Source organism: Spermophilus citellus (genome assembly GCF_964194105.1).
Source record: "Spermophilus citellus genome assembly, chromosome: 3".
Classification (NCBI taxonomy): Eukaryota; Metazoa; Chordata; class Mammalia; order Rodentia; family Sciuridae; genus Spermophilus; species Spermophilus citellus.
In genome coordinates this window covers 35,978,303-36,005,248 of record NC_138184.1, presented here as the reverse complement: position 1 = coordinate 36,005,248, position 26,946 = coordinate 35,978,303, and positions in this window count along the sequence as shown.

Here is a 26,946-nt window from a genome sequence, read left to right as displayed (position 1 = left end):
TTATCGAATCCCTCCGGGGATTCAAACATTCTCCCCCACTCCAAATGACAGTAACAACAGAAGCACCCCTAGGCCAAGGGTCCTTCTCTTCATCCACATTTCTGGGCTCTTTCTCTCACACAAAAATGTACTGAGTGGGTTAGCACAGTATTGCTATTGTTTCTCTCTCTCCTGCCCAGTCTCCTCAACTGACCGTTATTGACTTTCTTTCCCTATCAGTCTTCTGAAGCTGCTCTTTGAAAGACCTGGTTAATCTCTCTATCCCCAAACTGATGGTCATTTGCTGTGCTCATCAGTCCTCCACTTTTGGGTAGATTTGGATTTTGGCTCAGCCTGCTGCCCTGAAACACTTGGTTTATGCAGTACCGTATACTGGGTTATTTTCCTACTCCACTGGCCCCTAAATTTATTTTCTTTTTCTATCTTTTCTTCTTGCACTCTCTTTTGAACAGTTCTGTAGAAGTTAGTTTCCCAGTTATTTGTTTCTATTCTTAAGTGGCCTCACCTAAGCTCACAACTTTGAATATATAAATCTATCACCTATTATATAGTTTATACCTATAATATTTATGATATGTATATTATATAATATGTATTTGTATTATATATTATATAATCATATATATTTTAATATATAGTTATATATTTATAATTATATTTATAATATATATATAAAGCCTATCTTCTCTTGAGACCTGGATTATATATCAACTGCCCATTGAATCGCTGTATCTAATAATAGGCCTCTGAACTTTAGCAAGACTAAGCCAGGATTCTCAATTCTCCTTTCTCTGGCCCTGTCTGGCTGTGGAGTGCTACCATCTGTCTGTGTTCAGAAGTCAAAAGCCTGGGAGTCATTTGTTTTTACTTTTTCTCACACTCACAGCCAATGCTAAGAATTTCCTTGTGGCTCTGCCTCCAACACATATTTGAAATCATCTACTTCTTTTCATTTCCTCAGCCACCACCTACAGGTAGCCACCATGACTCTCACTTGGACTACTCCAGTCCCTCCTGACTGAGTTCCCTAGAGCTGTTCTTATCTTTCTACAATCGAACCCTAATGCAGTAGGGATCTTTTAAAATGTGAAATAGATCATGCACTCTCCTGTTTAAAATGCTCCAAATTAGTCACCAATGGCTCTCAGAATAACAGGGACCTCTGACCATGTCCTGCATGTCACTGGAATCCTCTCCAGTTCCCCAGGGCCCTCTCCTTGCTACCATGGGCCAGACACTGAAGCTTCCCTTCTGCACCCTCAACACTCCAGGCTCACAGCCTTTTGAGTATTCCAGACACAGGGCTGGCTCCCTCTTATCATGTGGACATCCGCTCACAAGTTCCCACCTTGCTGAGACCTTCCCAGATGACTGATTTTTAATTACCTTTCTTCTTGTTTCAATTTCCTAATAAACCAGGCACTCTCATGCTACTTATTTTTTTTTTCCTTTAGATGACAGGTGAAACAGGAAGACAAAGAAGATGAGAGAAAAAGAGAATATAAGACTCCTTCTGGCTTCTATTTAGTTATTTTGCAGTGTTTGTAACTAAAGATTATAAAAATTTTTGAGACATAATCAGATAGGTGGTCTCTCAGCTTGGAAACTACCTTTAAAAAACAAAGTACCTAGATATCCCTTTCTCTGATTTTCATCAGTAAAATGAGGTTTTCTGCTTACTCTGGGTCACTAGTTGGAAACAAAACATTGTAGTAGCTTAGAGCCTTTTTTTTTTCAGTGTTAGAAAACATTCACATCAATCTGCTAGATTTTTCTACAATTAGGGATTGAACCTGTTGTAATGTTGTGAATTCCCAAATGCTGTGTGCTTGATAAAATGGAAATGGTAATGGGTTGGATGCAAAGTCACAAAACATTTGTCCTCCTATATATTGGGAAGTAGATTCACAGCTCTTTTGAAAATATGTTTATTTTATCAACCATTTGCCAAAAAGCCTTGCCAGGCCACTATGTGGCAGGTCTCAGACTACATTTTTCTTGGTGGTTGAGTTAGTTCTGACATGGTTCGTGGACTGACGAGGATACATTCTCTGTTTTGAGCAAACATATCCCAAGAGTGGAGTGTCATTCTTGATTGTCAGAACCCAAGTTTGGTTCACAGATTTCTCTGTGTACGTGCCTGTGAATTTGACAGTGTGGTCTGGGCCCTGGCAGCTAGTTGTATAGACAAGGTTATTTGATAGATGCTCTTTTCTGCACTTCCTGAATCAGCGGGGAGAGCTGTTTATGATTTTCATTTGGTGCAGTTTAGGATGGAAGAAAAAAATGCAGCGAAGACACCAAACAAACAAACTGTTTATGATACTGAAACCACTTTTCTGATACACTCAAAATATACTGGTCCTGGTGCAAAGATGCTAAGATAATTTCCATCAAATGAGAAGAACAGAAAATTCAGAAGCAAGGTAAAGAAAAACTTAGATTCAAGCCTTCTTGATTTTACAGCATGTTTTGGAGTCTTCTTTCTTTTTCCCTCAAGGAATAAAGAAAGAATAAACATATTTTTCTCTTCCATCTAAAGGTAGCTAGGAGCCTGGGAATATAAAACAAGTCTTCTTGAAGCCGTCTTCCTCATTCCATTATCAGCAGCAGTTTTCTTCTCCCACTAGAATTTTTCAATTTTACTTCATTGTGAGATATCATAGGGGTATCTTTACTACAAAGCTTTGAAGATTATCCCAAGGCCCATGAGCATGAGAGCCAAGTTCTGTAGAATTCTTTTAGCTGTTTTCCCCTTCATTCAATAAATACCCAGTCAAAGGCAGAGGAAATATATTTTCAAAATGTTGTATAGAAGACTTTATTTATTTTATCAACCATTTGCCATAAAGTGACATGTTTCCTATACCATATTAAGTCCTAGGACTCAGTTAACAGGTTTTTGTTGTTTGTTTGTTTGTTTTCAGTGCTACAGATAGAACCTAGGGCCTCACTCATGCATGCTAGGCAAACACTCTACCCCTGAGCCATATCCCCAGCCCTCAGCTAATAGGTTTTTGCTTTTGTGGTGGTGGTGGTTTTCAAAATTCAATCATCATGACACAATTTTAATTCATCTTTTTTTCAATTTGAGATATAGAAGGTACACCCTGTTATTAAAATCAGTTAACATCGAGCACAGTTTCTTGACAGTGAGGTTTTGAATTATTGCCAAAACCCAAACGAGGAGCCGCTACTATGCATGTTCTACAGACAACAATACACAATCTCTGGCCTCACACACAGTCACAGCAGACAGTCTGAGCAGACTTGGATGCTGCTGCCATGTACTTCAGAAGAGAGGAGAGAGAACACTGGGTAAACAGGGCACAGTCTAACGGTTGTTGGTCTTGAGTGAAATCTGTTCGTTTTAATATTTGGGAGAAGACTGTGTTAAAAAAATTTTACAGACAATGTGGCAAAACATTGTTGTGTGTTAAAGGAAGCATGTTTATCAAAATATTACTAGATGCTATAGAACATTCTGATGTACTATCAGTTAAGCTATTTATTATCCAGAATCAGTCTAAAACAGCAAAAGCTTAGCAATAGCATTGGTAATAATATAAACCTCCACCAGTAAGTAAATGGCTAAATAAATCATTCACTCAGAAGGTTCTATAATTAAATTCTGTTCAGAAGAACATAGAAACATGTAAAATGTGCTATAATTATTATATGAACATAACTTTATAACCCCCTCAATTACACTATGCTCACAAAAATGTAAGAACCATGTATAGAAAAAACTAACTGGGAGAAAACACATTCATTTTCCAACAAGGTTTATGTAGTGCTGTGTATTGATTTGGGTAGAGCAGGCAGTGGCAAGATCTTCCAAAGTGCCTCATGGCTTCAACACCTGCCCAATGGAGGTGTTTGATTGGAGGAAGGCATTGCTTCACATAATGATCCTTTGTTCCCGAGACCTTGAGAGGTCTCTCATGTCAGTGAAGATTCAGCAGTCCTGCCCAATAGGTACAAGGACATAGGAAGCTGCTCCTCTGCAAAGTCCTTATAGCTCTGAGATCCCCACTTTTCATCTCAAGGCATTAGGAGCTACTCTGCAAGAGTAGAATCCATTGTGATGGTTGTTGGATCTGGACTACACAATATTGCCTGGTCTCATTAGCAACACTCCAGTATTTCTTGAGGGCCAACATTCAGAACATTCAGAAGGTCCTTCACTCAGGTAGGTAGACCGAGAGGGTGTTTGATTTCTGACTCCAAAGCACAATGGGGTTTCACTTTCATAGACTGAATACTGGGATGAAGGATTTTAGAGGGCTCTTAACTATTTCTTTTTCTTTTTTTGTCCAGAGAATCCTCCAGGACAATGCTATTGAAGTCCAGAATTTTAAAAGATCAACCTTATGATTAGGGGAGAAGTTTTAGCAAACGTCTCCCATCTCTTCTGAATGTGGGAGATGCTGATAATGATGGTGCTGATGATCCACAGCTACTTTGCCGTGGTTCTGATGCTAAGGTATTTGTATGCGTCATTTTATTTGATCTTTGGAAGAATTCTACAAAGTAGAACATCATTTCCATCATCATGGTTATTATCATTTCATAGATTTAGAAACTGAAATTTGGAGAGAGAAGAAGTAATTTGTTCAAAGTCACATGCTTAGTAAATGGAGTCTAACTTGACAGCCTGCATGCTCTTTTGCTAGATCATTTGTCATTTTAACTTACCAGCATCCATTCTAATTTCTCCTAATACTTGAATTTCTTTGGGAATTTCTGACTTACATCATTTGGAGTGAGGCTGCTCAATTCCCAGTATGAAGCTGAAGGGAGTCAGATTTTCCATTTCTGTCTTGCTCCCTGAATACCTCAAGGAGACCCAGGTGATCCAAGTATAGCCAAATGAATATTCAATCAGATATTGAATCTGGAGTGGAGGACCCAAGAATGGGGATGGGGGCTATTTAATGGAAACTATGACTGGTAACACTCTTAAGGCTTTCCAAATCATGATCCTTTATCATTACCTAGGTTTCTGTCAGTTCCCAAATGTGAATCAGGCCCATGATCCCTTAGATTATCTGTCTAACACATTTCCTTTTGGGTAAGTGAACCAGTGTTGGATTCTGTTGGTTGTAATTCAGAACATTATATTATTTTTCTGGATGCTATTGGCTATAAGTAATAGAAAATCCTTATTCAAAATGGTTTAGACCACATTATCTTCAAGCTTTGGGGGTTCCTTCAGTCCTGGTAGAATGGCCCAGTTCACTACTGACCAAATACTTGCTGCAAAACTCTTTTGGATTCCTTAACTTTTTTTTTTTTTTTTTTTTTTTTTTTTTTTTTTTTTTTTTTTTTTTTAGTGAGAGAGGAGAGAGAGAGAGAGAATTTTTAATATTTATTTATTTTTTTAGTTCTCGGCGGACACAACATCCTTGTTGGTATGTGGTGCTGAGGATTGAACCCGGGCCGCATGCGCTACCGCTTGAGCCACATCCCCAGCCCCTCCTTAACTTTCTTGTCTTAAGACTCATGGAAATGATAAATCATTGTTGGAGTAGATGTTAAGCATAAAAATTCACTCGTAATGTTGAACACATATCATTTTAACAATAAGTTGACTTATATTGTCTTCTGTAATAAGAATAAGCCCTGTAAAACCCGAGTTACATTCTTTTAGTCTTATGAGGAAAAACGGCATTAGGGTTGAGAGTTGGAGATACTTAAAAGAAATGCTATATTATTGCTTTTTCTAAAGCAATGAATTATAAATATTCAGGGCAAGAGAATATATTCAAAATGCAGAAAAGAAAAGAAATAGTTCTATAGATTCAGTAAAATAGAAAGAAACTCTTAACTTTTTAATTAACCAAATATACCTAAATGGTTCTCATTTTCCAGATTCTCCCAGCAAGGGGTTTAGGATACCTGCTGTGATCTTTCTCTCCTTTAAGTTACTAAAAAGGCTGACTGCATTCCCTCCTAGGGAGCCTTTCAGCAGGGGGAGGGACTTTTTTCTCTTTCTTTTGTATTAAAGTTTTCTGGTAAAGAAATACTGTAAAATCATATAAGTGAATGTCATTGCTTTTTCTTTATTTTTAAAGAGAAATATAAACCAGATTCACTTTTCAAAATAAGAGCCAGAAATATAAATACAAAAGCAAGACCTGAAAAGTTCTCATTTGAAAGTTTAATTAGTTACAAAGAAGTTGCACAGGAAATAGGGAGAGGAAAGGGCAGGAGAGGGAGGTGCAAGGGTGGGGCTGGGGGGGGGGCTTCCATTGGTCTCTTTCCCACAGAAACACATACCAAGAACACCAGCTGCAGGGTAGATGTACACAGGCCAAGAGGCACAACTACAGTGACCCGAGTCCAGAGCAAAGTGGTACTCTTTGGAGTAATGCCATCTTGAGCATTTTCAGGCTGCTGCTAATATCTGCTAGGAAATTTGGGCCATATTTCTGTAGTCCTGCATATGCATGGGAACAGATAGCATGCCAAATTGTGTGCTGTCTGCTTTGCAGATATTTATGTCAAGTCTGGAAGAACGCATTCAAGAAAAATGCCCCTTGTTCATCTACTTTTTGATATCAGAATTCAACAAAAAGCCAATAATGTCTCCACTTTATAACTGACAAGCCAATAGGAATGTTGACAAACAACTGAGGCTAAAATAGGTCTCAGGGTTCTGCAAAACAAAATTAAAACTTTCTTTTGAAGACTAACTATTCTGATGAAAACTACAAAATTTCAGCCATTTGATAGTTAGCAATCCAGGTCAGTGAGGCAGGGAAGTATAATATTACCTAATATTGGTACTAGATAATCGGTTATATTTGATTTGCAAGATAGAGCAATTGACAGCAATTTGTCAATGCGTTTTGCTAAAGACACGAGGAAAATCTGTTGGAGAAGTGGTGTGGTAGAGAGGTGATGTGGCCCTGAAAAGTATTCAGTGTCCCTATGAACTAATGCTTTAAAAAAAATCTGCCCAAGGTACAAAGGAGGATAATCAGTCCCCAAATAATAAAAACTATAAGCTTCCCATTAGTCTTTCCTTTTCTTGTTTTTCTATTCTTTAGGCAAACAGATAATTTTTTTGACAAGTGCCATAGGATGAATCCCTCCCCCCCCCAATCCCTGCTCTTTTTTAGAAAGAAGATAAAAATGTACTGTTTCTTAAGCAACAAAGTTTATCTTTTATGATAAATACAAACTATTTATTTTAGTTCTAAAAAATGTTCAGCCATTATCCCTGGATTTGCCCTGCATAAAGCAGGCTTCAATAAAGCAGCATTATATCATTAATCTAGACATGTTGTGGATGTGAATGCTTATAAGCAACCGGTTCTATTCTAACTGACAAAATGGAAAAAAATACCTTAATTAATGGAAGAGGCTCAATGGAGTGACCCAGGTGCTTTAGGCCACAGCAATTACATGACAAATTGTAATGGGAGCTGTTTTAATGGAAACTTTTAGTTGGCACTGACATTTTATCCAATTATTAGCAGTTGTTTTCCCTGTATTCAGCTATTCTTCCACTTTTATACTACGCTGACCTCTCCATCCACTTAACCCAATAAAAGTAAAAGAATTTTGAAATCCTAACTTCATGATGACATCCCACAGATTAACAATCATTTTACAAGTTCTACAATATATTGTCTGAAAGGCATGTGTGATTATTGCACATATCCTCTAAATGAATGTGGTATAACATGATTTGTGGTATCACTGCCCCCCTGAAATGTACTAGAGGGTTAAGGAATTAGAATTGTTTTAAAAAAAGAGTGCTAAGAAGCTTAGCAAGCTTCACTTATAAGGGGAAGTCTTGGAAGAAGAAGACAGCCCTGCAAATAGAACTCTTGTCTATCTGCTGTTATTTCAGAAGACATTTGAAAAGACAACATCTCTCCCCAATGTCTTCCTATGAATTGGGAATTCTTGAGCTGTCCCTTCTTTCTAAAGTTTAATTCTTTTTCAGATATGTCTTATCATAGTAGACATTCTTTATCTAATCATCTTTCCATTAAAAATATTTCCCATACACATCATTTGTTTTTTAAGTACTTTCTCATAAGGTATATTATTTCTACCTCAATTCCCTGGTTGATGAGCATTTCACAACCCTTTTACAGTTGAGAAGACTGATATTCAGAGTGGTTGGGATTTGCTTACAGTCTGAACCCTGGTATAAGAACCTAGGTCTTATACCTGGTCCAGGTGTCTTTTGCTAAATGGTTATGGTCAAAGCCTCTATAAGGAGACCTGAGTTAGACACACGAATAAGTGAGAGCAAAAAGTAAAGTAAGAAGGCAGAGAAAATGAAAGCAAATTAAAAACAGAGGTAGGAAGGAAATGAAGATAAAACTCATCCCTTACAGCTACTCTTTGTTTGAACATTTTGTAATGATTGTTCATCCAGGAAAAATAATATATTTTTGGCTTTAGTTTATAGTTCTCAATAACTGTGAGTTGATATCTCAGCTCTTCCACAATGTGTGACCTTGCACAAGTCAAATAATCCTTTTCAGCCTCAATTTCCTCATTCATAAATAGAAGTAATAGTAAAAGCTCAGTCACAGTCAATTCAATGAGATAAGGTATATGAAGCAATTTGATGGTATCAAGTGCCTGGAACAGGGTAATCATTCAAAAAATGCTAACGATCATCAATGTATAATAATAGATGTTTATCAATTTTTTGATTGCCTAATTCTGAATCCTCTCCATATATTTGGGTATTCAACACATGCTGTCTACCAAACATTACCAACATTACCAACAGTGCTGTCTTCCAAATATTACTTTTTCCAGGGGCATGGTATAGGATTGTTATTTCCTGTACCACTCCATTCCCCATAAATTTGGATGTGGCCCTCTAGGTTGTTTTGGCCACTGAAGTGTGGCCAAAGCAGGTATGACACGTGTCACTTCTGTTTAGAAGCTTTAAGTCCAGTGCAAATTTCACTACACTATCCCTTTGCCATGATGACCTTAAGTGTTCCACCTAGAGACAATTTTCTTGGTCTTTATTCTAGAATGAGAAAGAGAGTGTAACACAAAGCAGAGCACCCAGCTAACTTGTTAAAGATATGAGGTGTAACTGAGAAAAAAGAAAAAAGAAAAAAAGAAAGAAACAAAAGTTTTGTGTTAAGTCACTAAAATTTGGGGGGTTCCTTGTTATAACAACATAACTTGTCTTATCCTGACTATTTCCTCCACAGTTATGTATATTGGCAGAAAGCAGATTCTTTTCCATTTTATGAAAATAAAAAAGCTATATAGTTGCTTTTATAACTTCCTTTGTAGGCATTTAATCTAAATTAGTTAGTCAATAGATCCACCTAAGTACATAGATTGAAAGCTAGAAATGCAAAGAAGTAGGAATGGTGGGTAACTTATTCCTATTTATTCTGGTGGTAGAAGAAATGGAGGAAATATACATTTCTTGGAAAACAGGGACAGTAGATACAACAATAATCCCTGAGGTCTGCAACCATTGGTGAAGGCTGTTGGAGACTATTGGATTTAGGTTTCAGGAACTTTAGCAGCAGAGTCCTCATTGGATGGGTTCTGTGGCATAACCCTGACCCTGGTCAGGGTGTTGTCTAGTCTCCCTGCTCCTGCCCTTTTCCAACCTTTTGGGTGACTCAACTCTGCAAGCAGCTGATATAATTTCAATTCATTCATTTTCTGATTAAATCAGCCAGTGTGTGATGCTTGTAAATAAGATTCCTGAGTAACACAATATATAAGTTAATTTTGAAATTCTCTTTGTTAATGTGCAGAGTTATTTTAGTATATTCCTGGCAGCATGAATTAGTTGTTCTGAATGCCACTGCCTGTTCATGCCAACAGTACACTTATTTCAGAGATGCTCACATTTTGTCAGCAATCTCTTTTCAAGGTATTAATTCCCTTTAAATGATTCTTAATGGGTTAATCTATGTACAAATTTCACTTTCAATGTTTACATTGTATTAAAAATCTAAGAGTCAAAACTAATTTTTACTTTCTAAAAATTAGAAGTGATTGAATTTTCCTGCGTTAATCCACTGAAATAGCATTGCATCACCAACAGAGAGACTTCTTTGTGTTAAAACCACGTTGCTCTTTTTATTTTGAACTTGGTTCAGTCTAGATATGAAGATGACCTAGAACACCTCCAAGGTTTCTTTCTATCTCTATGATTTGTAAGACCTTGATGTAGCTGCAAGAATCCAAATTCCCACTGAGAGAGATTCATTTAGTTAGGTGGGTAGGATGATTACTCTTCTAAGGGTTATTAATCTTGATATGACTTGACAACTAAATTGAACTGCAACATGTGTATAGGGGCAGTGGGAAGAGAGATTCATTACAAACGCCCAGCAGAGATGTAAGTTTACATATTTTGGGTTTACTTTTTGAACCTGTTAGGAAAAATAAAATAGGCAGAGTAACTTTACTCCTAGTGGGCACACCAACACTGTAATTTCCTTGCTAAAGCTGAAACCCTAGAATAACTCTCATTTGCCTCCCTGCCACCCCTTCAATCTGCAAGTCTAAAAAGGAAATTAAAAACAACAACAAAGATTGGTAATGCAAGCAGCCAGAAAGAACTGGCTCAGATGATCCAAAGTAAAGAGGGGACAAATAATTATACCCTCTATTCTGAGGTGTTAAGTTTCTGGAAAGGTAGGAAAGAAAACAGCAAGGGGGAGAAGAGGTTTTCTCAGAAGGCATTGAGTCCTTTCCATGGAAGGTTTAAACAAGAAAAAGAAACACTTGTGAAATTATAAGACCTGGAGCAATAAGGTAAGTTTAGGTGGGACACAAGTGGGAATAAGATGATTACATTATATTAAAAGGAAGACTTTTGATTCCTGAACAATTAGTCAAATGTATTTCATAATTTTCTAACTCATGATGCAAAAGAAACAAAAACAACATCCACTAACAAATACATGGCAAGTAAATATAGAAATTTAAGGCTGAGAGAAGCTTTAATTGAACAACAACATTAAGCTCCATGTGCCAAATACTAAGACCTGGTTAGACATTGTCAATCTTTACTACAGAGTTTGTTCTACAAATAGGAAGGGGCTGAGTTGTAGATCAACAGATCTTCCTGAAGATCCAAGTGATATCAGAAAAGTCAGGTTTTGTCTTTAGGGGAAAAATCTTTTCTTAATTTATAGACAGACCGAGACCTGGTGATGTCAAGTGGCTCTCTCAATGCCACACAACTTGTGGAAAATAGAATCTAGACTAGTTCTTGGGCTCTGATGATGTCAGAGGTTGGTTTTGGCTTCCTTGGTCCCCTGGTGGATATAAAGGATGCTCTTCAAATTAGCTATTGGGATTCACTCCTCTGCTTGAAGGAATATGCAGAAGCCTCAGAGTTGAGCTTTAAGGAATAGGTAAGCCATTTAACAAGCTTCCTAAAACTCAGGCTTATTTAAATGAACAATTTAAAAATAAAATGTGAGAAATACAACATACTGGGGAATTTAGGCACCTGGCTCTGAATTCAGTTATACCTTGATTTAAGTTAAACTCTGACACTTATTCTCTATGTTGTTTTGTTAATGTTAATTAGTGCCCCTAAACTTGGTTTCTTTATTATAAAATGGATTATTATAAAATTCATATAGGTACCGATCTAATATGAATGTTGTGAGGAGTTATATATGCAAGAGAAAAATGGTGAGAAGTATAAGAGTTGAACAGAGAAAAGAGAACTAGGTATGAAAAAATAAAGGATTTAATACATATTAAGAAGAAAGAGCATATTAATATTTATTGAACTCCATTTTTCTCTTACTACTTATTAAACTTTATTCATTTTCCATCTTTCATTGCCAAAAGGCATTTCTCCCAAATACTCAAACATGTTTTTCCTGTTTACTTTCTTTGTATGCATCAACTGTGGACCCAGTTCAAAGATAGAGACTTTGAAAGATTTTTTTTTTTCTAATTCACAAAAGTTTTATCCTGGGAAAGTTAGCAAAAAAAAAATTTTTTTTTTACACAGAAATTAAGAAGCGATGATTTGAACCACAGGAGCTCAGTACAACTAAGGGAGGAAAGAGCCAGGCCACAGTGACAGATTTTTTTTTTTTTTTTTTGGTACTGGGGATTGAACTCAGGGGGACTCAACCACAGAGCCACACCCCCAATTCTATTTTGTATTTTATTTAGAGACAGGGTCTCACTGAGTTGCTTAGCACCTTACTGTTGCTGAGGCTGGCTTTGAACTAGTGATCCTCCTCCCTCAGCCTCCCAAGCCACTGGGATTACAGGTGTGAGCCACCACACCCGGCACAGTGACAGTCTTAAAAGAGTTCTAGAGCTGATATTGGCATTGGAGGTCATTCAGATGACTTGTTCATTTTAAGGAAGAGGATAGAGAAGTCCAGAGAGTTGCTCATGTGTCTGAGAGCTCTTGGCATTCCCACTTGGAGATTATTCCTGGTTTTCCATTTTTCTATCCATCTTTCTTATTTCAATTTTATTTGACATCACCTTTAACATTTCCCATGCTAGTTAGGTAGGGGTATCTTGGTGCTTCTACATACATTGGTTGCTATCCTTTGGACCTGCTATGATTTTTGCAGGTCACATACCAAGACAAATTCAGTGCAGGTGTCCTCTGGATGAATGAATTTCTTTTTGACGGTTTCTGCCTCATTCCTTTCTCTAAAGTTGGCAAGATCCCCCACCAGAGAGTGGAGCATGGCCTGTGCTCAGAACTATGCGTCTCTTCCTGTTCTTCCTTCTATCACCTTGATCCTGGCTCCTGGTATCTTCTGAGAGGCAAGTTAACAGACAAGGACAGTTGGAACTAGTTGAAGAGGCTTCTCTTCCAAACAGGAGACATTTGTTTTTGGAAGACTTTTTCAGATAGCACAACAAAATGTTTACAGAGGTAATAAAACCTAGCCAATCATTCATTGCACTGATGAAAGCTTAGACTGGGGACCACCATGTCCACAATTCATGCACTAGAGAGTGATGTTTTTTGGGTAGTGATCTTGACCTTGTTCCTTAAGACCTTGAAACTGTAGTAATAAAACCTGTAAACCAAAATAGATCAATACCAGCTTTATAAAGTCTCAAATTTTTATTCTCCTAGCACCTTGTGATTACAGAACAATAACAGTTACTTATTTGGTAGTGGCTAGCTTTCTATGACATTTGTACCTTAGACTAGTAAGTTAAACTTCAGTCTTCATCAGAATTGCCTGTTGGGTTTGCTAAAACACAGACTGCTGGTCCCATATCCTATGGAGATCTGGGGAGGGGTCCAAGGAATTGCATTTCTAACCAGTTCCTAAGTGATACTGATGCTACTGGACCAAGGATGATATTAAAAAAAAAATACTGCTAATGGAGAAAATTTTTGGTCTTTCTTGAACTTTTACTTTAATTTTCTCCTTCAGCTTCTCGGACATTTTTTGGGGGGTAGCAGGGGGTTACTGGGGATTGAACTTAGGGGCACTCAACCATTGAGCCATATCCTCAGCCCTATTTTGAATTTTATTTAGAGACAGGGTCTCACTGAGTTGCTTAGCACCTCGATGTTTCTGAGGCTGGGTTTGAACTTGTGATCCTCCTGCCTCAGACTCCTGAGCTTCTGGGATTATAGGCATGGGCCACTGCACCAGGCCTCAAACCTTCTTTCAACTGCAAATCTGCTTGAAAATCCTTTTTAAAACACAAATGGTAATTGCAGCTCTGTCCATATTTCTCTCCACAGATTCATTCTGCAAGTAACCTCAGACATTATGGGTATAGAATACTTCTCCATCAGTCTTCTCAGGGTGTCTTGGTATGCATGGATGTGCCTGGGACTTCTGATCTATATGAGTGAAGAAGATGGGTGGGGTGAAACGTATTATAGCTAGACTTCTCCAAGGAAAGAAGCCTGACATGGAGAATAGTATTTTTTTCTCTCTCTCTTTTTTTTTTTCACAGCTGGCTTCTTGGACTGGGTTTGAGCCCCTTTGTTCACAAGATGACAGACATCTTAAGGAATTGCTTAATAAACATCTTTACTGAATTCTAGGCACAAACAGATTTGGTTTTGAGCCCAGGCGAGGGGCTGGGGTTTCCATAGACTGACACCTGTCAATTACTGACTATGAGGTTCCCAAGGGGGGATCTGAGTTTTCAATAACCTGGGTTCAGTCCTGAAAAAAATATTCTGACTGTTGTCACTCAAAGCACCGCAAAGGAAGAGGGACCATGTGCTAACACAATAGAAGGTTATCCCAAGGGATTGGAGTGGAGACTGACATTGCCTCACTAACAGGGAGGCCCTTCAGCAAGTAGATGAAGTCAACTGGAAGGTGGGCATGAATCATTGGAAACTTATTTGACTTTGATGCAACTCATCCTAACAGCCTTTGGAAACTATGTTCATGAATCTCTGAGGTGGTGGGGGCTCGCTGATTCAGAATTGTCTCCCGAAGAACCTCTATTTCTTCAGCTCAGCTGTTGTATGGGCTGCCTGACTCATTTACAAAAGCTTGAGATTCTTGTTAATGAGGCTCAACTCAAGGCTCCTTCAGACTGAGGTTAGCAACTAGGCATTTAAATCATCTTTTCTATGTTGCCTGATCCTTTCAGGCAGGAGGCCCCAGGGTAGTATGTTTACTGTAGTTTCTTTTCATGCTTATATCCTTTTATCCTGGGTAGCTAGGTGTCCCTTGAAGCAGTAGGCTGGGGATTCAGACACATCCACAATAATGAATTTTGCAGCATCATTTGCATGTTTAACCTTCTTCTGCTTCTCTTATTCTCAAACAGATGCAGGCAAAGCCATTTATGTAGACATTTCCATGTTGCTGAACAAGATGAGGATTTTAGTGAAATAAATAGTTGTTAGGACTGTCTGAGTCTTGCCTCCCTGTGTCTTTTAAGAAGGGCATTTTGAGCAGCTGTGGATAAAGATGTTTTATCAGTGAATATATCGTGGATTTCCACATATGACTCAAGGACCATATCCTGATTATCTTGCACATTAACAGAGAAGTATTAAAGTTGTGTCTCTCCATTCCGTGGAAACAATAACAGCCATGGCATCCGAAGACATAGCCCTTAGTTGTAGCCTCCTTCTGACAAACTAGGTGACTTCCTTTGTGACATAGCTCAGGCTAGTTTTGCTTACTCATCATGGTAATAGTGAAAGTCTAAAGGAGATAGGTCAATTTAGGATTGTTAAGAGCTATACAAATTAAAGAATTTATGGGTTATAAAATAGCGTGATTTTTTGTTTTATTGGACTAGTGTGATCAATATCAGCATGCCCATCTAAAGAGACCACCCTCTGCCTTCTAGGGGGTTTCTGTATTTAGATACAACAGGGCTCGAATTCAGGCTATTTCTTTTCCCAGCTATTTAATTGGTATCTTACTTTTCACATATTTGCCTTTTAGGATATGGCAAGGATTCTAGCTCTAACTTCTATAAATGCCTGGAAGAGTTCCGATGACCCAATTAATACTAATTTATTATCACTGTGCCGACCATAAGAACTCTTTGGTATGTTGTAAAACAAAGTCTTGTCTGGCAGTGAATGCCATTACCAAGACAGAAGACTCATTATGGAACTTCTGTCTTTGTTTCAAGTACTCTGACTCCATAAAGAGGTCCTGAGTCTCCTGGAGGGAAAATACCTCACAGGCGAGCCATCATGCCATCACTGATTCTCCAATGCTGATGTATACATATGTAATATTTTTGTGTCAGCAGAGATCTACTTGTAGACATGTTTATGCCCACCTATGCTCACCAGATCCTGAGCTTCTTGCAGAGTAACTTGCTCCTTCCCTAGAGCTGTGAATGACACAACTTTTGCATCAAGGGCTTCAAGGGATGGGCCATACCGCCATTTTTCCTATGATTCCTTCCTTTGGCAACTAAACCTTCATGAGGTTCCTTCCTCCATAACTCATTTTTCCAATGTTGCCTGACTCAAGCCATCATGATCTGTAACTCAAGTAGCATCGTCCAGTTGTTTCCTCTAGTTGTATAGATCACATGGTGTGGTACCATAAACACATACATAGGTCTTGAGGTTTATGTCATTTTGTGCATCTTAACCTCCCCAGATACATTGCAAGTATTTTCTGGGTTCAGGCTATACCTTTTCTATTCCATAGTACTAACGCAGAGCTGAAAATCCAGATTGATACAGAGTAGACATTTGAGATGAGCTTCATGTATGATGGAAAGACAAATGTGGTTTCTTTAGTAAGGATCTGCCAATTTCATACAATAGGCAACTTCTAGAATTTCTCAAAAGAAGGATAAACTGCTTTTCTCTACTGATGACTTTTAAGTGTTGAATTAATGCCAGTGTTGTGGCAGAGCAGAAGGTACCAGATGAGCATTCATTTATTAAAATTTGTTTCAATATTTTCATTTTCAAAGACAACAGACATGAAAGAGTTCATATGATATTATTTTATTTGTTGAAGTTTCAAATTAAAAGCAAAACTATATCCTTACCCCTACCCTGAGAGGCATAGGGATTAGAAAGGTATAGGAGGAATTTTCTGGGATAATTTCATTTTTTTTTGTCCTTATCTGGAGATTGGTTCAATTTGTCAAAATTCACCCAAGTGATTTTTTTGATAATCTGTGTACTTTTGTTTCTGTGTGTTATTCATTCATAAAAGAAAAACACTCTTGTTTGTGCTCTCTATTTTTTAGAACAAGAGTAAAAGCAATGTCAGTTTGGGCTCAGAAGAAAGATGATGTTCTTGTGACCTTTCTCAAATGCATTCTGCCCTGCAAACCTTGGAAATGAGAAAAATCAACCCATATGGGGTTGTCTCTAGGACTGAGACATAAGGTTTATAGAGAAATGAAAGTCAGCCACCTATTTGAGATGGACAGCATAGAATGTGTCTTGCCTAGACACACAGAATGCCTAATAAGAAGAGGCAGGTGACTCTTGTCTATTGTTGGCTGTGAACACAGCTATCAATGGGATCAGACAGCTCAGGTTCTGGCTTAGGTCTACATAGACATGGCTGTCTCACAGAGCTTGTAAATGGATAGGTGTTTGTGGAGAATGTTAGCAAGGCACTGACATATCCATTCAGGTATTCATATCTCATGGTTTTGCAGGGGATTCAAAATATGTACTTGTGGCCAGATTTATTTTTGAGAAAAGAAATCCCCCCTACATGCTTCATATATATGGAACATATATAGGGAATCCTTGCTAACCACTGATTTCTAAGTGACAGGGCCCCAGTATCAGGGTTTTCTCAATTTTTACCCTGGGACATCTGAAATAGTGTTTTTCAACAACGAAACAGACTTAGGGGTGTTGCTTATTAAGAATGTGGATTTGGGGCTGGAGATGTGGCTCAAGCGGTAGTGCGCTCACCTGGCATGCACAGGGCGCTGGGTTCGATCCTCAGCACTACATACAAATAAAATAAAGATGTTGTGTCCACCGGAAACTAAAAAATAAATATTAAAAAAATTCTCTCTCTCTCTCTTAAAAAAAAAAAGAATGTGGGTTCCAAATAGGGAGAGAGAGGAAGGGAAATGCTGAGGAGTGATATTGGCCAAATTATATTGTGTGCATGTACAAATATGAGACAACAAATCCCATTAATATGTACAACTACAATGTACCAATAAAAAATGAAAACAAAATAATGTGAATTCCTGGATGACAGCCCACACATAGCAAACTCTAGAGGTCTAATCACAAGATGCTACATTTCAAATAAATGGTCATGATTCTCGTGCATATTAAATGTTGAAAAACATTGGCCAAGTAGCCACTGGCAGGTATAAAATATACTTTTGGGGTTGACCCAGAAAATTTTCCGGGGAAAAATTTGTACTGGGCACTTTTACAAGATTGGGATCATGGCACCACAAAACAAAAAAGAGGGTCTTCTGAACTAGGTAGAGAAGGTGTGCAACTCCCTGAGCTTGTCTTCACAGGTGAGGGGAGACAAGAAGCACTTTGTGCACAGAGAGTCTGGCAACCTTTCCCTCCCTGCCTTTTTGTACCTCTGTCCTTCTGCTTGGCAGGAATTCTGACTTTTGCATTCGCTTTGAATCACAAAATTGTCCTTTTCTGTGCATTCCATTTTGCCACAGCAGGCTATTTCTAAAAGAACATTGTTGCTTTTCTTTTTGTGGATTGTTTTCTTTCTTCCCAAAAGACATTTGAAAGAATCCTCCCCTCTGGGTTTTGTGCAGTTGACTTTATTACAAGGACATACCACTAAAGAGTACATCTAGTGATGTTCTAGTTAAAGGAGGGGAGAAGAAAAACTTTGTTAGAAAAGTAGCTAGAAATAGACTATGAGGAATTAAAAAAAAATACCACTGGTATATATTAGTGTTTCTTAGAAAATGCTTTCAGGGAACAGCCCAAGGTAAACTGGTTGGTCTCTTCCATTTCCAGAAATCTGTCTGGGTGTTTCAGCTGTCTTTGGAACATGAAACATCAGAACATTGGAGGAAGTAAAAACTTTTGAGTATTGTCTCATGAGTTCGCTATTTTTATATTCATCTTGCAATTTGAAAAGTTCTGTTCTACCATTTCTTTGGTAGATTAGAAAACGGCGGGTGTGCAAATGGAATAAGAAAGATGTCAGAATCGGGAGACCATTTCTAAGAACTATAGATGTGGGAGTCAGGGTACCCCAGAGCAAGGTTGGGGTAGAAAAGATGTACCCCTGTAACCTAGTGGGCAGAGGCCAGAGGTGCTACTAAGCATCTTATGTATACACAACTGTCCTCTATCTCTCAACAAAGAATGATCTGGTCTCCATGTTAGATGATCAAGGTTGAATTTGAAACCGGTGAAGAGTCCTATCAAGATTAAGAAAATTCCCAGAATTATGATGGCTCAGAAAATTCCCTTTCAGCTATCTTTGGAACATGAAACATCAGAACATTGGAGGAAGTAAATTGTGTGTTACCATGATGGAAAGAGGGAGAGCTCAACCATTCCTATATTTGTTTCCATTATCTATAAAAGGAACCACACAAGAATGGAGAAGAAGACAACTAAGAACAGAATAAGATGGCATTGTGGCCTAAGATATATGAAGAGCAAGTAAAAGAAGATCCAATAGATTTAAAATAACTCAATACAGAGGAGTAAAATGAATCGTGCCTTTAAAATGATATTAGAATTTAGAAATGTGATTTCCCAGTCTGTCATCATCAGTAACCTCTGAGGACTGGTAAAGACGTTCTAGAAAAATAGAGACAGTCAAATAATTCCCTTCTTCTCACAAAACCAGCCTTTTTTTGACAGAAAGTGGCAAACTTGACATTTATAACCTTACAAAATTCTAAAATAGATCATTAAATTGTTTATATACCTTTAGAAAAGTCAAGACCCATAGCCACTTGTTTGTATTATATATGAAGAGGAAAACTCTGTGGCTGAATTCAGTTCATTTATAGGTGCCTTTAGGAGGTTGGTGGATTCAAGGAACTCACCCATTAGAATGTTTGCTTGGGGTCAGCAAAACATTTCATGTGAAGATTTGTGAGTGGTTGGGTGAATCTTTGTCCACTTGGGCAGAGCTCTCTAGTGGAATTCCACGGGCCTCAACCATTGGGGTCACCAAATATTTTCTTAAGTCAATGACTGAACGAAATGACTAAAAGAGAGGAAGCAAATGTTGTTAATAGCAACAATTCTATATATCATCTCAACAAATTGCAATGATCAGCCAAAGTCTCCACAAACAAATTTAAGAATAGGAAAAATATAGTCCTAAATTTTTCCCCCCAAATTAAACATGGGTATAATAATAAGGAAAAGTTGGTATGACATAAGTTTCTGAAGGACATCTATGTTTTCATGGAATGCAACCCAAACAATATTAGACAGCTGTCAAAAGATAGAAACTAATTAGTGAAATATCATACTGCTTAGTAAGAGATTATAAAAAAAGTCATATGTGCTAATTGGGTCACACCAAGGATTCAGAAAGGCATGACCTTTTAAGGAGAAATATTAAATTGAGCTTCCATTAAGATGGATTGAAGAAATCTGAGGGGAAAAAAAAAGCAGATCTGATGACAAATCTCCTTCAGATTCTAGGAAGTTGTTATATAAGATGGGTTGTTCCATCCTAAGGACTCATGTGGGTGTGTAGACAGTATAATGTTTTTGCATTTCATAGAAAGTCCCCGTTGAACATTGCAGGTAACATGACAGGTGATCCTGGCTGCTTGCTTGAGATCCTTGAAGGGCTCTGAGGAGGCTGAAGCAAGAAAGTTGAGGAAAGGATTCCTTTATCGGATGGAAGAAGGATTAAATCATAAGGTCCCATGCTTCATTGTTTACCTGAATCAGCTGGACGTTCCTTGTAAAAATACCACTGTCAGGGACCCATCCCAGAGATTCCAAATTGACACACGGGGGGTGGGACCTAAGAATTTAGGATTTTTTTTAAACAAAATTCCTCAGATAATTCAGACTACAATCACATTTGAGAACCACAGCAGCCTCTAAGCTCTCTCCTGACACTCAGCTTTTGGCTTTTAAGTAAAGATGAGGACTCTTAGTAGATGTCTCCATGTCACGTACAATCCATTCCTTGGTGCCCCACAATGAATCAGATAGAATGGGCTCTATCTGATGACATGTTGCATAGCATCATCAAAGTCAGGTGCCTGGGCAACTTGTTTGTACAGATTTAATTCTCCCAACCAACAAAAGGAGGAAGACTTTATTTTTAGAATCATTTTATGCTGTGGAAATTAAGTTAGATAATTTGGGGGGGGGGCTGGAGAGTGAACTCACACATACTCGACCACTGAGCCACATCCCCAACCCTATTTCATATTTTGTTTAGAGACAGGGTCTCACTGAGTTGCTTAGCACCTCCATTTTGCTGAGGCTGGCTTTGAACTCGCAATCCTCCTGTCTCAGCCTCCCCAGACACTGGGATTTCAGATGTGAGCCACCGTGTCCAGATTTAAGTCATGTAATTACATACAGAACCCAGAAAGCCAGTCCAGCATGTCTGAGGCAAAGTTCTATTGACTTCCATGAGGGTAGTTTGAAATCAAAACACCATCAAGTGACATATTGAAAAGGTAGGAAAATGATGAAAGTGTGAAGTACTTCCTGTTTTCCCTTCCTTTTCACCTCTCTCCTCAGATCCATGCCCATTCTCCAGGTTCTTTGTGTTTTCCATCTTCCAGCACATCAGTGAAGCATATGTTTCTTTCACTCTTGACACAGGACGCCTTCATTTATTAAACTGTCAAACCTTCTTAGATCTTTGATATATTTATTTATATATATTTATTTATATATATATTTTTTTGCCCAAATCAATACTAACAACATTTTTGTGATGTATTGAAAGCATTATTTATTTCTGCAGAACTTACCTGAGTGGATCGAAAGGAAAGAAGCAATTTTGAGAAACAGCTGCAGTGGTTATGACCACCATATCTTTGTCTTCAAAAGCATTCTGATGCAGATGACAAGACCATAATAGGCCCTATGTGACAAGAATGCAGAATATAAGGGAAGAAGCCCCCAGCCAAGGACCACCATTATGTGAATGTGAATGCTTTTTCCGAAATTCCTCCACTAATTGAGCATGGTGTGCTCAGCTACAGGTCTTTTCACTGAGCTTTCGTCTATAAATGATCTGCATCATCAAGCATTCGCTCACAGAATCATGTTTTTTTTAGCTATAACAATGCCCTGTCTGTCTCTTGCTCTTTCTGTGCACTTGACTTGGTTCATTAAAACACCTGGCTTGGGATTTCAATTCCCCCCAAACACAACTGCTACAGCAGCAGATATTCTGAAAGTATTTATAATCAATATGCTTTTGAATAAGGCATGAACACAGAAGCAAAGCTGCCCAGTATTTGTGGGCTTTCAGCCACACCCATCCCAGTCTCTGCTGACCAGGTTTTGTATAGTTGATGACCTTTGAAACACAAATCACACCGTCAGAGGGCTCCTTCATTACAAGTGGAGATTCAACACTGTTTTTGAAACACCTCTTTAAAAAAAACAGTAAATTTAAATAAAACCTGTTTGGTTGTATCTGACCTTTCTGTAAATATGATGAATGGATTCACCATAAACACTGAGCCCTTAGAAGTTCCTCATGTGGAATAGCAGTTCTCTCAGCAGAGGAGATTGGTTTTACTGAGCAGTTTCAAAAGGAAGCGGAAAGGTGAGGGCCAACTGTCAAACTAGCGCAGTCTTGCCAGAGCTTTTGAATAACCCATTATTAGGCTGTAGAATTCTTTTAAGGTTTTCAACTCTGTTCCTATTTAACTGATCTCACTCTGTCTTCACAGCTGCTTCTCACATAACATCCTCAAGCACTTGCTAGAGACAGAGTGAGGTTTGAATTTCATCCAAGCATTGGATTTCCATTAAATTAAACAAGGAGCGCAAAGCGGAAGGGGAAAGGTATATTTGCGGAGATTTGGGCATGCTGTCTGATTTTCATATTCTTTGAGTAATCCTGTTTCTTTCCAGTCACTTAACAAATAGCTGTTGAACAGAGATAGGAAGGAGAATAGTGAATCCCAGAGTCGGGGAGCCCTAACCATGGGAGGTGGGTTCAGGCAGGCCCCTGCCCTTATCTGGGCATCAGGGGGTTTTGTTGTTGTTGTGTTTTTGGGGTCTGTATAATCGAGATGCTAAATAGGATTTTTTTTTTTTTTAATTCTTGGCTGCTTTGGTTTCCAAAATAGGGGTTAGTATATTTTCTTTATACGGAGCAAGACAGAAAGTATTCTAGGTTTTGTGGGTCACAAAGCAAAATGAAGGATCTAGTCTAGATATCTATACAACAAGGGAGAAAAGAAAAATCCATAAATTTTTGAAGTGATTCAATATATTAATGATAATCTATATATTTTTTGGCAATGCAGGTCTCTTATGAGGAGAATAGATCCTTGTTGTTGGGGAATAGTGTAGGCAGCCTTTTGTTTAATTAGGATTCAAAATTGGGGTTTTCCATCATCACTGATCACAAATGTTCATCTGTAGAATCCATTCACAGCTGACAGGCCATACAAGAACCAGGAGTGACACAGCTGGGGATATAGCTCAGTTGGTAGAATGCTTGCCTCACATGCACAGGACCCTGGGTTCAATCCCCAGCACTACACACACACACACACACACATACACACACACACACACATACACACACACACACACACACAACAACAACAACCAGAAGGGAGTCTTAATTGGTCCGTGGAATGTAATATGTCACCCATTGTCCAATGGGGTACAGAGGCTTTTGAAAGAGAAAACATGGGAACTGATTTAGAAGTAGACTCAGACAACTAGAAAACAAAAGGCATTTTAGGCAGATGGGAAAACATGAACAAAGGCATAACAAGAACACACAATAAGCAGCCAGGCCAGAGGGCAGTGGCAACTCCTAAGTAGGGAAGGGCATTCGGCCCTGTCCAGAAGTTCCTCAGGTGAATGTCATACGTGAAGTCAAATGCATTCTTTTACAGCCAAGCACTTAAAAGTTATTTTTGCCTCATCTGGTTCCCATTTTCTGACCTTGTCGCTTTCTCTCTAACTACAGTCGTTCTTGTGATTATTTCATTTGTCATTATCCATGACCGATCAACTTTTTTTAGTTGACTTCTGTAGCATATAAAATTCTACATAACCTACTATGTAAATTTAGTCCCTGAGTTCTGATAGATGAGATAAACAAGAAGTCTGGAGGCTCAAAGCACTTCTGAATTTTGATTGGATAAAATCACTGTCTTGTGATTTGTTTAAACATCAGTCAGCCAGCCAGTGATGCACATTGAGGAAGACTTGGATATTGCTTTTGCTGCAAAGTCATGCTGTTTGCTCTCTGGATTTTATATATTATAGGATAGTTTTACATTTTTATAAATATGTATGTACAGTTCAAGGTATTGCATTGTTGATATGTCCCTAAACAAAACCAGATCTTGTGAGATGAAAGCTAGAATGTTTTACATACTATTTTAGGTTAAGGAAATGTCTGGTGGAGAAGAATATACCTAGAGAGAAAAGTGTCCCACATTTCTCTGTGAAATCTGTCATAGACAGGCAGTCAGTATAGATAGGTAAATTGAGTCAGATCAGATCAAGGAGGCCAATCTGAGTGAGTCTGGGAAGTTGGAGACTGTCCCCTGAGGGATTGAATGTTAATGCCTTCAGAGCCCTTCCTCCACCCTTATCAAGAACCTGCCCCTGCTCCAACCTGTTGCTAAGGAATCACCTCTCTCTACCAGGAGTTATGAAGTTGTTAATGTGTCCTGGGCTGCTCCACCCTGCCCTTCCCTCTTCAGCCCACCAGTTTCCCACCTTTTGGCCATCCCACCCAGCATTTCCTGGGCCTAGTCACCTATGCAGGAAAGAGAGAAATAGGGGGAAGAGAGCAGGAGAACAAAAAAAGCCTAGGACAGATAAAAAAGGCAGAATGCCTCTCTTCTTGGCATACCAGGATACCAGCTATGGCCTTCTTCTTCCTCCTGGGGGGAAGGCTATGTTACCCTTTTTAAATAATCCCTGCTTTATATGCTTGCCTTGGCCTGTTTCTCTAATGTTATACATGTGAGGGGGCAGAACTCATCACCAATAACCTGTATCAACAGCCTGGGTTCCAAGACAGCAGAGCCCTAGGCAAGGGTGAAGTGCTGAGGTTTTATTTGGGAGGTGAAGTCTAGAGCATGAGAGAGAAGAAAGGAAAAAGTAAAGAAAGATGTGAGACACTGTGAAGTGCTGCATTACCACTCTGGATCATGTGTGAGACAGTGCAAGAAGATTTGGAGGAGAAATGATTGGGGTATAGCCTGAATCTAATCAGTGAATTAATCCCTAATGGGATTAACTGAGTGGTAACTGGGGGAAGGTGGGTGTGATGGAGGAAGTGGTTCATTGGGGCCATGGTTATGGGGTATATGTTTGTATCTGGTGAGTGGAGTCTCTTTCTTTGCTCTCTGATCACCATGTGAGCTGCTTCCCTCTGCAACACTCTTCCATCATGATGTCCCGCCTCACTTTGAGCCCCAAAGAATGAAGCCTGCTGCTATGGAGACCTCTGAAACCATGAGCCTCTAAATAAACCTTTCCTCCTCTACAGTTATGCTGGTTGGGTCCTTTAGTCAAACAGCGAAAAAGCTGGCTAAAAAACAATAAGTGGTCTATTCTTCATAAAGTGATTAATAACAAAGGAAACAGACATGAAAATGCTGGGGACAATGAGTGGGCTGGTGTGGCGGGAGTGATCTTGGACTTGTCTGCTGTTATATGATTAGCACTGTTAGTTGTCTACCCAGCCTTCCTCTTCTTCATCTATCTTTTGAGACCCCCATAATTCAGTTCAATTATGTCTTCTCCACATGATGGCACACTTCTTGGAAAGCTACTCAAATTCCAGCACTGGAGACTGGGTCTTGATTAGTTCAGATCAATCAAGGAAGTCCTATGTGTTTTTCTAGTGATAGACAGGTTGAAAGAGTGGGCTCATGACTTGATAAGTGAGAGCTTCTGAGAGAGTTCCTTTGTTCATTTAGCAAGAGATGCAGGTATATGTCATCAAGTCTGGATGATGCTGTATTAGTTATGGGCATCCTTGGGATCATAAGGGAAGCCACACAGGAGGAAAAAGTGAAGAAGCAGTGTTAAGAACTCAGAAGTAAAGAACTTAGATCTTCAATGAGATTTTGTTCATTGTGTCAATCAAAGCAGAGCCTACCTTACCTCTGCATTTCATGTTGTATGAGATAATGCCTTTCTCTTACTGTTTTAGAAGGTTTAAGTTAGGTCTTAGTTACTTGCAACCAAAAACCTTCTGATAGAAGATAATTAGAAACTATTTTGAAATATTTATTTCTAATAAAATAGAAAATATCAAAGACATCAACAAATTTCTAGAGACATATGACCTACCCAAACTGAATGAGGAGGTCGTACATGATTTAAATAGATCAATTTCAAGTAATGAAATAGAAAACATCATCAAGAACCTACCAACCAAGAAAAGCCCAGGACCAGATGGATTCTCAGCCGAGTTCTACAAGACTTTCAAAGAAGAATTAAAACCAATACTCCTCAAAGTATTCCATGAAATAGAAAAGGAGGGAACCCTTCCAAACTCATTCCATGAGGCTAATATCACTGATACCAAAACCAGACAAACACACAATAAGGTAAGAAAACTTCAGACCAATATCTCTGATGAAAATAGATGCAAAAATTCTCAATAAAATTCTGGCAATCACATACAAAAACATATTAAAAAGGTAGTCCACCACAATCAAGTGGAATTCATCCCAGGGATGCAGAGTTGGTTCAACATACATAAATCAATAAACGTAATTCATCATATTAATAGACTTAAAATCAAGAATCATATGATTATATGATATGTAAAGAGCTTTGTAATGTTGTGAACAACCAATAAAAAAATGAATAAAAAAAGAATCATATGATTATCTCAATAGATACAGAAAAAGCATTTGACAAAATACAGCACACCTTCATGTTCAAAACACTAGAAAAACTAGGGATAGTAGGAATATACCTCAACATTGTAAAAGCAATATATGCTAAACCCAAGGCCAGCATCATTCTAAATTGAGAAAAATTGAAAGCATTTCTGCTAAAAACTGGAACAAGACAAGGATGTCCTTTTTCACCACTTCTATTCAACATCATCCTTGAAACTCTAGTCAGAGCAATTAGACAAAAGAAAGAAATTAAAGGGATACAAATAGGTAAAAAAGAACTCACACTATCACTATTTGCTGATAGCATGATTCTATATCTAGAAGAGGCAAAAAAATTTCACCAGAAAACTTCTAGAACTAATAAATGAATTCAAAAAAGTAGCAGGATATAAAATCAACACCCATAAATCAAACACATTCCTATAAATCAGCAATGAATCCACTGAAAGATAAATTAGGAAAACTACTCCATTCACAATA